We start from the raw sequence: 10,258 nt of genomic DNA, 5'->3' as shown, positions 1-10,258 counted from the left end.
TCTCAACATTTTAAGCATGCACATTTTCATCCAACAAAATCTTTTAGGGACTGATATTTAAAAGACATTATTTTCTAAATATAAAAGTACATTATTAAATAAAATGTGGTGATACAAATCAGGCATCCCTATGCTTTTCCCATTTGAGTATCACTGATCTGGAGACATAATAGAACAGTTATTTTTCAAGCGGTTCTACTGAAATGTTATTTATTGCAATTGAGCTGTTGGGGCGGACAAGGATTTAAGAGAACTGCAAGTCTACAACCAGGTAAGGGCAGCTCCAGCGCTTTAAACAGCCGGCCAGGCCCGGAAGGCTTCCTGGCTGAGGACTTTCGGGAAGGGCTGGCCGTGGTCGAGGAAGAAAAGAGGGGAAGAGATGGCCTCTGGGAGATGAACACCCCAAAGGACCTGGTTTCTCGCAAAAGAAACCACATCGGCCAGGAGCGGTGGCTCACGCTTGTAATTCCAGAGCTTTGGGAAGCTAAGCTGGGAGGATTGCTTGAGCCTAGAAGTTTGAGCCCAGCCTGTGAGACTACTGCCCCCGTCTCTAAAAAGAAAATATAAAAATTAGCTGTGAAAATATAAAAATTAGGTCGATATGTGATAGTTTACTTTGACCAGTTTGGTCTTAGATGTAATTATTTCGTAGGCGTGGAGATGCACGCCTGAGGTGAGAGGATCGCTTGAGCCCAGGAGGCTGCAGTAAGCTGTGACAGCGCCACCGAACTCCAATCCGGGTGATAGAGCTAGACTCTGTCTCAAAAAAAAAAAAAAAAAAAGGAAAAGAAAGAAAGAAAAAAGAAAACCAGATTAGCATTTGGGGTGCCCCTTCCCCTCAGCCTTAGCAAGATCTGTGTTTTGAAGAGGAAGGCAGGTGCGTGGTTCAGTCATGCCCAATGCTCAGACCGTCCTCACTTTTCACATCCTAGAGAAGGAGCTGTCAGGTTTGACCACGGTCAAGCAGCAAACGTAGTCCAAGGGACGGCTAGAGGTGAGGTCGACCGCAAGACTGGCGTCACTGCGTGGGCCGAGCAAAAACCTGAGTCAGGAAGCAGCCAAGCAAGGTCAGTGGAGGGGGCGGGGCCCGAAGGGGGCGGAGCTTCGGAAAGTCTGGTGTGAGGACCGGGCAGGGCCAGAGGTGGGCTGAGGCCGGATCATGCGGTGGGGGCGGGCTCCGTAGCCCAGTGAGGCTCGCGCCTGCGCACCGTCCTTCGGCGGGGCGGGGCTGCGCGCGCGCGTTTTGCTGACCCTGGAGGGCGGAGTCCAGGCGGGCGCCGGCAGAAGGAGGGGGCGCGGCGGCTTTGGAGTCCGGCGCTCCCTCAGGCCGCTGACGCTATGCTGGTTGCTGAGGCTCCAGCGGCGGGGACGTCTGGGATGTGACGGGCGGCCCTAGCCTCACCTTCCGTCCTCGGGCCCGCGGGTCGCTGGGCGGCCTGTTGCTGGGCCGCGGCAGAGGAGGCAGCGCGACCTCCGCACGGTAAGGGGGGTTCCGGGCCCGAGTCGGGGCCGGGGTCGCCGCGGGCTCTTTGGGCAGCCTAGGACTGGGCGCGCAGTCCGGGGCGGGACGGAGGCCCGGTCTCCCGGGCTGAGGTGGTGGCGCCCTCCTGTCCCCCGGCCTCCAGGGTGAGCCTCTCTAGCTCCCCGCGGACGCGGGGCGGGCGCGGACCTGGGAGGCTGGAGGGCGCCCTCCCTGCGGCTGTAACAGCGTGGGGCCTCGGGCCGCCGGCGCCGCCGCCTTTAAGGGGAAATGAGGGCGAGGCTGAGGTACTGAGTGATTTCAGAGCCTGGTAGCAAGCGAGGGTGGTGGGGAAAGTACCGGGGCGCCCCGAAGGTGTGGGTTTTTTTTTTTTTTTAATTTCGGGACTTAAAGACACACCCTAAAACACATCCTGAGGTGAAACTTTTGCGGGGCACACCGTTGCATAGGTTCAGATCTTCTCTCTTCTCTTTAGACATGTATTTTAATATATTTTATTTTTAATGCACCTACTTTCTTGCGAAAGTAAAAGGAGGAATAAAAGGACTCTTTCGTGGTGGCCCTTGGTGGCGAACCTTAAGTTTTCATTTCAGTAATTGCATATTTATGTGTGTGGGCTCAGCGGCCAATGAGGCTGGCTGCTCCCAGGCTAGGCCTTAGCGGGGTGGAAATGACTGATGCAAGGACTCTGTGGTCTCAGATTAGAGTGTTGGTTGCTCACTCCTATAGATGAGAAATTGAGCTTTAAGCTTTTCAAAATGGCCACATGAAAGGCATTCCTTTTTTCCCGATCATTAAAATATAGCAGAGCCTATAAATTTGGCCAGTGTTTTTAAGAGCATCCTCTTTTAGGCTAGAGACTTTAGAGATGGCAGCTACTCTTTAACCAAAAGGAACTTAAGATGCTCTCCTGCAAAAGATAGGTGCAAAACATCTTATCCGTCATCAGTATGTGATAACGATGTAAATATTCCTGAGTGTTTGCCTGAAATCAGTGTTCTTTCTCTTGGACTTCATTACTGTTTGCTTCTCTTAATTTATGAAAACTGTTTACTGTTATTTTTTGTTTTCGTTTGTGTTCTCAACACTTTGGGTTCAAATAATCTTCAGGTTAAAAATGCACACTTTGTTGAACCTTTTAGCCATAATTCATACTGTGGTACTTCAGCATCGTATTAATAAGTCATAGTTAAGAAGGCGCTAGAAGCCATCCCGAAAGCAAGCAAAGTCTCCATTAAGAATTCTGTAAAAATTCTACCTTTCCGCATTCAGACCTGCGTTTTTGTTGCTGTGACTCAACTCCTTTGACTGTATGGTGGAAGAAAGGACTTTGAATCCATATTTAGAAGTCCTTCAGTGACTCCATGGTCTATATCGATGAAATTCAAAGTCCTTCATGTTAGTGGTATTTGTCAAGATTCTAGTGTCATCTTCTACCATTATGCCTGCCCTCTCCGTGTAAGACTGCTTGCAGTTCTCTGAAGATGACATCTCCCTCTGTGGTTTTTCAGTATTCCTTTGTTGAGAATTCTCTACTTAGTAAACAACTTGCCCTTGAAGACCTTACTAAAGTGTTATCTCTGAGGCTTGTCTAGACAGCTCATCCCTCTTGTCTTAACTGATTCGTACATTCTGCAGTTAGTATTTGATGACTGGTAGTTAATGATTTGTTTGTATGTCTGTCTCCACCAGGCTTTTGGGCTTCTTCGTTTTTCGTTTTTTTTTGTTTTTTCTGAGAGGGTGTCTGTTACTCTTGCCCAGGCCAGAGTGCAATGGCTTTAATCTTGACTGACTGCAACCTCTACCTCCGCGATTCACGAGATTCTCCTGCCTCAGCCTCCCCGGTAGCTGGGATTACAGTTGCACACCACTACACCCGGCTAATTTTTTTGTATTTTTAGTAGAGGTGGGGTTTCGATATGTTGGTCAGAGTAGTCTCGAATCCCTGACCTGGTGATTCACCTGCCTTGGCTTCCCAAAGTGCTGGGATTAGAGGCCTGAGCCACTGTGCCCAGCCTGGTTTTTGGGCTTCTTAAGGGAACAGAAGTTTGCAACTCTAACACAGTGTCATGCAAATGCTCAAAACCTTTTACCCAATGAGTTTTTGACAAATAATCCGAGTCCTGAATATAGCTATAAGATAGGTGAAATATGTTAGACCATTGCATTCAGCATCAGATAATTTAGAAAAGAAGAATGCACAAGGTTGTTTTAAATATCCAAGAATGAAGCAAAAATTGTTGCTGGTTAGGAATGAAGCCCCAGTTATGTTTTAAAAAGTTCATTTTATGACACAGGAATTTAAGGGCATGACCAATAAGGATTGCTGCTTCATTGGTCCTACAACTTTATTTTGAGGTGCAGTAATTTGCCCAAAGTCATGTAGGTAGGAAGGGAAGGCAAGGATTACAGTCCAGGTTTGACCATCTTTGTATTTCACTCTTGCTCCCAGTCTCCTAATTCTAAATTTTAATTGTTTTACAATTCTAATGGGGGTTGTGAGTGAATTGGAGGTAATAAAGTGAATAAAGGGTCTATTAAATTAATAGAGTATTGAACTTGAAAGAATTAACAGATTATTTTGTTTAACTTAAAAATTTTAGCATTAAACAGGTCCAGCCTGAAAAGACAAATAACTTGTTTGAGATTGCTTAGGCTCACCTGTATCTCATATCTCCTGACCCTGTGATTGTGCATTTTTCACTACTCCATGGTGCTTTGGGGTGAAATCAAGGAGTTGCTAGTTTTTTCAGAGGGAGTGCAAATCTGCTTGCACTTTATCTGGCTTTGAATCCATAGCTGCCACTCCTAGGGACTTAGAACCCTTGTGGCTGGGAAACATGATAGTTCATTTGGGGATATAAGAAACTATTCCACTCAGCCAGATAGTTTTAACATCAGTGCTTGGGGCCCTCTCTCCAGATGCCCCATAACAAGTGGCTTCTGATCACCATATGGAGATCTCTCATATAATTAAGTTTTGATGGTAAAATGAGATTTTAATATAAGAAGGTTGCAGCTGGCTAATAGCATGGCTAAAATTACTTTTGTGGCTTGTCTGTGAGAAGAGCCTGTCTTACTCCTATGTGATAGGATTTTAGGGGGAAAAAATTGATGATTGTGGCTGCCTCTAAAAATCAGTTTTGAAACATGTACTTTAGTGGTATGGGCCTGACCAATTCCAAAAGGCTTTTTATCTTACAAACAACTTAATGGTCAAAGAAATTTTAAGAATCAAAACAAACTTAATTTTTCTTCTTGTCTCTTGTCATTTCTAAGTGATTTTAAATGATAAAGCATAAATGTAATGCCAAATATTTGCTTTTATATTTGATGTTTCATTTTTGCTGTAGTTTTTATACCTTTAGATGATTATACAGTGTTACAGTGACTTATTTCTTAATCATTGCACATCTAGATTGCTTACTGTTTTGTAGGTAATGCAGTTAGTGTAGTTCATCACTTTGCTTCTTTCCTTTAAACTAAAGGCCTAGGAGCAGGATTACAAGTCAGAGGGTATGAAGGTTTTGTTAATTTTGAAAAACATTACCAGATTTACTTCTAAAAGGTAGTGATTTACACTGACTCCTATACAGTTTGGTTGACTAGTTTTATCTTACTGTATAGGTTTTGCTTTTAAAAGCTTGTTTTTTAAAAACGATGATAAGGTTACTTGCAGTGTAACATCATAGTCCATAATGGAAAAGCAAATGCAGTATTATTCCAGTTTTATTTTCTCCTTTATTTGTCCATCATCCATAAATTTATTGGAATCTTCTCACCAATTTTCATTAGCACTGGTATCATAAATATGTTAATCTTTTGAAAAATATTTCTGATTTTTTCTTATTATAGGCTTTGTAGGTTTTATATTATTAAATTTACATTATTATATATTTATTTTAAAGTCAGTGTGGCTGGGTGCAGTGACTCATGCCTGTAATCCCAGCATTTTGGGAGGCTGAGGCGGGAGAATCACTTGAGCCTAGGAATTAAAGACCAGCCTGGGCAACTTAGTGAGACCCCCATCTCTAGTTAAAAAGAGAAAAAGATAGAAGAAAAAAGTCAGTGATTTTTGCCTTTTGATTGTGTTATCTGAGAATGAATATGATGCTCCTGACAGTGACTTGCCAAAGATAACATAGGTAGTAAGCATTGGAAGTGGAACTCAGCCTGCTTTAAAAAGATTCTATTTGATGCCAAGGATTTGGACTTCATTTCTTAGACATTGGAAAGATTAGGTGTTGCAAAGCAAGGGGATGATATGGTATGTTATCTCTTTTGGGGAGATTGCTCATGTGACAAAGTGGCTATATATTGAATTATGTTTATAATAGGAAGTGGTTGAAATAGTCATGTGAGAAATGAAGCCTAAACTTTGAGGTGGAAGTGGAGAGCAGGTGATGTTTTGGAAAGATACAGGATTTAGTAACTGATCTATAAGAGACTGGGAAGGCAGATAGTTGATTTGGAAGACACAGAGTGGGGTAATGACAGATGAATATGTGCTCACGCCCTTTGTTATAGTTCTTTCACAGCATTGACTGTGATGTATTGTACCTATTCTAGTGACACATCTGTCTCCCCCACTGGATTGTGTGCTTGTCAAGGATAGGGACTGGGTAGAGGAATGAGTGACTATAGGATGAGATAATAGAGAAAGACATCAAGAGACTGAACTGGGAAACACCAAAAAAATCACCAAAATGAAAGAGTGAGTGGAGGAAGAGGAGCTCTAGAATGTGACAGCTGTCAGGGAGGATGGGGAAAGAGCCATCAGGGAGGGAGCAGAGGGGAGGAAAGTATTAGCAGAGATGTGAGCATGTAGAATGCTGCCACCTCAGGCTACAAACAGTTGTGGTTGATGTGGCCTGCTGTCATAAGCTGATGAGTGGTTGTATGGGGTGACTTTGTCTTTCCTTTGTTACAGACCGCTCCCCCATGGCCCCCAAGCCCCTCCCCACCAAGCTTTCTCTGAGTATCTGATTGCTTTCTTCCTCTCTGGCTTCTGATTTCTGCTTGTTACAGGTGCTGATGCTGGGGTGTGATTCAGCCTATTGAGATTAACCAATGAGAACAGTCCTTTCTTTTTAAGTGAATTGACCAGTCACAGTATGTGAGATGTAATCTCTGAGTTTTTAGCTCTTCTCTGCTAAATTGATTGCATTGGAATGTTGTAGAGTTACTTCTCTAACTTTAAAAGACTCTGATTGGTTATATTACGGTTTGGAGCCATTGGGAAGCCAGAGGATTCTTAAAGGTTGGATCCATGAGCACTGAAGTTTTTCACTTGTTTCCTTTTCCATGTTGATCAGTAGCTTAGTTCGAATGTAGTTGGATCATCTTTGAAGATTGTTGGTCTTAAAAATGCCATAGATTATTCCAAATAATTAAGAATCTCTGTTTTCTTTGTACTTTATAATTATATGAGACAAAGGAGCTTGTTTTACATTTTCTTGGTCAGTTTCTAACTTCATGTGTCTATTTTTTCAATGAGTTACTTGGTAAAGGAATTTGTTCTTGATTTTTTCTACATCCATTTGCTTCTGGCCATCCTTACCCTCTGTTCTCTGCCTTCCCTGGTTTTCATCTACCTGGTTTCTGGCCTTGGTAAGAACAGTAGGAAGGGGAAAACAGAAAAAGCATGAGTGAAGCTCCTCCCTTCCCTTTGTTGTTTTAGTCCTTACTGCTCTCCTCCCTGCCATCACTGCTCCCAGCTGTTCACTTTGGCAGGGTCTCCTACCCTGTATGTTGAGGTCTATGTGTGGGAATAGAAATGCAAGGCATGGCTCTTTAGCTGAGGAATGATGGGCATCTCAGGGTTTTGTTCCTTTTGTGATCTCTGTTTTGGTGCCTGGTATTGAAAAGCCAGCTCCGTGACATCTTGTATCTGAGCAAATGTTTTTTGTTCCCCCGGCATTCTACTTCTCTCGTCCTCTCTCTTTTTTTTTTTTTTTTTTTTTTTTTGAGACAGAGTCTGACTCTGTTACCAGTACTGCCATCATGGTTCACTGCAGTCTTGACCTCCCAGGCTCTAGCTATGCTATTCCTGCCTTGGCTTCCTGAGTAGCTGGGACTACAGGCATGTACTACCATGCCTGGCTAATTTTTTAAAATTTTCATAGAGACATGGTCTCCCCATGTTTCCCAGGCTGGGCTCAAACTCCTGGGCTCAAGTTATTCTCCCACCTTTACCTCCCAAAGTGGTGGGATTACAGGTGTGAGCCACCAAACCTGGCCTTACTCTTCTTTAAAATGCAAAATTAAATTCCAGTCCTGTTTTTTTGAATTGCCTCTCCTCCTCCTAACACTACCCCCATATCAAGATAGGAAAACCTTTGATGATGGAGCCCCTAATGAATACCCTAGGGACAAAGAAGCAAGACAGATACCAGAAGGTACTTTGAATTGTTGTTGTCATCATATTAATGGTATTTTGTTGCAGTCTGAGTGCTTTAGAGCAATTTGAGGGCTTTCTCTCACCATTATCTCTTGGCAGCCAGTGTTAGGGTTTTAAGTTACATAATAATTTTCTCTGAAGACCTTAGCTTAGAAAAACAGGGACTATTCTTAACAGCTATTTAAGTCTGTAGAATGGACTTGGTGATATATTGGTCAGAGTTGGTAGACCACTTTATAGGAAACATCCAGGTGATATTTAGTTTTGGGGGTGGGAAAGCAGGAATAGCCATCTTTTTTTTTTTTTTTTTTTATTTTCCTCAAATGTATTTTCCTCATTTTAGGAATAGTATGGCTTGTCAACCTTTATTTATTATTGGTACCAGCTAGAGTTGTAGACTTGGCCATTGTTGTGGACCTTTCTTTTCTTATCTTTCTTTCTTTTTTTTTTTTTTGAGACAGAGTCTACTCTGTCACCCAGGCTGTAGTGCATTGATGTGATCTTGGCTCACTGCAACCCCCACCTTTTGGTTTCAGGTGATTCTCCTGCCTCTCTCTCTCAAGTAGCTGGGAATACAGGTGTCCGTCATCATGCCTGACTAATTTTTTTTTTTTGTATTTTTTAGAACAGGGTTTCACCATGTTGGCCAGGCACTTCTCAAACTCCTGACCTTGGGATCCACCCACCTCGGCCTCTCAAAGTCCTGGGATTACAGGTGTGAGCCACCGCGCCCAGCCTTGTTGTGGCCTTTCTTGCAGTTCTGTTTTTCTAGGACTTGAGATGTTCTGTACTTTAAATTTATTCAATCCTGGCTTAGAGAACAGATCTTCAGTCTGGATTTTTCTCATTCATTTGTTCAAGAAATGTATTCTGAACACCTGCTAGGAATAGTTCAGTGAACAAGATAGTTTTTTGCCTTTGTGGAGCTTACATTCTAATAACAAGATACAGAAGATAAAAAAGTATATGTGTAATATGTTGGCTGTTATATCCCTGTGGGAAAAATAAAGCAGGATAAGGTGAAAAGAGCATGTGAGGGGGATGCTGCTATTTTATCTAAGGTGGTTAGGGAAGGCTGTAAAAAAACTAGTATTTGAGCAGCGATCTTAGAGAAGTAAAAATGTGGTCTATGCAGATATTTAAGAGAGAGAGTACTTGATGAAGACAGAAATGGAATGCAAAGATTCTGTGGCTGAAGCTTGTTTAACTTGTTCTAGGAGTGGCAAGTAGGCCAGTGGAGGCATTGAGGGGAAATGATTGGTAGAAGATGAGGTCAGAGAGGTGGGTTGAGTTGGGGGAGATGTCTGATCATATATTGCATTGCAGGCCAGTGAGACTGGCTTTTAAAAGGTGGGAAGCCACTAGAGTTTTGACTTGTTCTAAGTAGAACTCTCATCTGCTATGTAGAGAATGTCAGGGGTGGTGCATAATGAGATTATTTAGGAGGCTGCAGCAGTAATCCTGGGTGGGAGATGATTTTAGGCAGGGATTGGGAGAAGTGCTCCCATTTTGTATACATTTTGAAGGCAGAGCCAACAATTTAATGAATGTGGACTGTGAGTTTTGGCTTGAACAACTGGACACATGGAGTTAACATTTACTGAGATGGATAAGAGTGCAGAAGAAGCAGGTTTTGTGGGGGAAATAATGAGTTCAATTTTGGACATTTTAAGTTAGTAATCCAAGTGGAGATATTGTGTAGAGAGCTGAGTATGCATGAGTCTGCAGTTGACAGCAGAGGTCTGGGTTAGAGATATATAAATTTCCAGTTATTTGAGAGACAGCATTTAATGCCACGAGAAGGGATTAAAATAATTTAGGGGGCGAGTATGGTTGGAGAAGTCCCACAAGTTAGCCTTGGGATCCTGTTATATATTCAGAGGGAAAGAAACTAACAAAGAAGACCAAGAAGCAGCACCCCCATGAAGAAGGAAGAGAACTAAGACTGGGTGGTATCAATGAAGCCAAGTGAAATGTTCTAAGAAGGAGTGAGTGAGTAACCAGTTGTGTCAGATGCTATTAGATTGAGGACAAAGATGCAGCAATATGAAAATCACTGGCGACCTTAACAGGTTGTTTCTGGTTTAGTGGTGGAAGTGAAGACTTGATTGGAGTGGGATTAAGAGAGGATTGAGGGAAATGAATTGTAGACTGCTGGGATAGACATTTCTTTTCAAGGAGTTTGCTATAAAGTGAAGCTAAAAGCCAGGGTGGTAGCTGGGGGTTGTCAAGGAATTCTTTTTTTAAAGATAGATGCTCTTTTCCTTTTTTTTTTTTTTTTTTTTGCATTCTTATGTATATATATTGTAACAAAAAATATATCTGAGACAGGTCTCAGTCAATTTAGAAGTTTATTTTGCCAAGGTTAAGGATGTATG

At 42.6% G+C, this 10,258-nt stretch overlaps 1 protein-coding gene across 9 annotated transcripts in view; it reads left to right on the top strand.

Annotated features, from left to right (window-relative positions):
• Nucleotides 1-670: 670 nt before the first annotated feature.
• CCSER2 (coiled-coil serine rich protein 2) overlaps nucleotides 671-10,258 on the top strand; it is a 204,566-nt gene continuing 194,978 nt past the window's right edge. For 8 of the 9 annotated variants that reach the window (XR_004731899.3, XR_013524859.1, XM_054242891.2 and 5 more), the window contains exon 1: nucleotides 1,269-1,480. The gene's annotated coding sequence lies outside the window, so the exon portion shown is untranslated. Of the gene's footprint in view, nucleotides 1,068-1,268; nucleotides 1,481-10,258 lie in introns of those variants that run through there. The other variant, XM_035267809.3, reaches the window with a different exon arrangement.

The sequence above is a fragment of the Callithrix jacchus genome, chromosome 12, assembly GCF_049354715.1.
Source record: "Callithrix jacchus isolate 240 chromosome 12, calJac240_pri, whole genome shotgun sequence".
In the NCBI taxonomy this organism is placed as follows: Eukaryota; Metazoa; Chordata; class Mammalia; order Primates; family Cebidae; genus Callithrix; species Callithrix jacchus.
The sequence above is the reverse complement of the archived record's forward strand: the minus strand, read 5'-3'. Positions and strand labels throughout refer to the sequence as shown.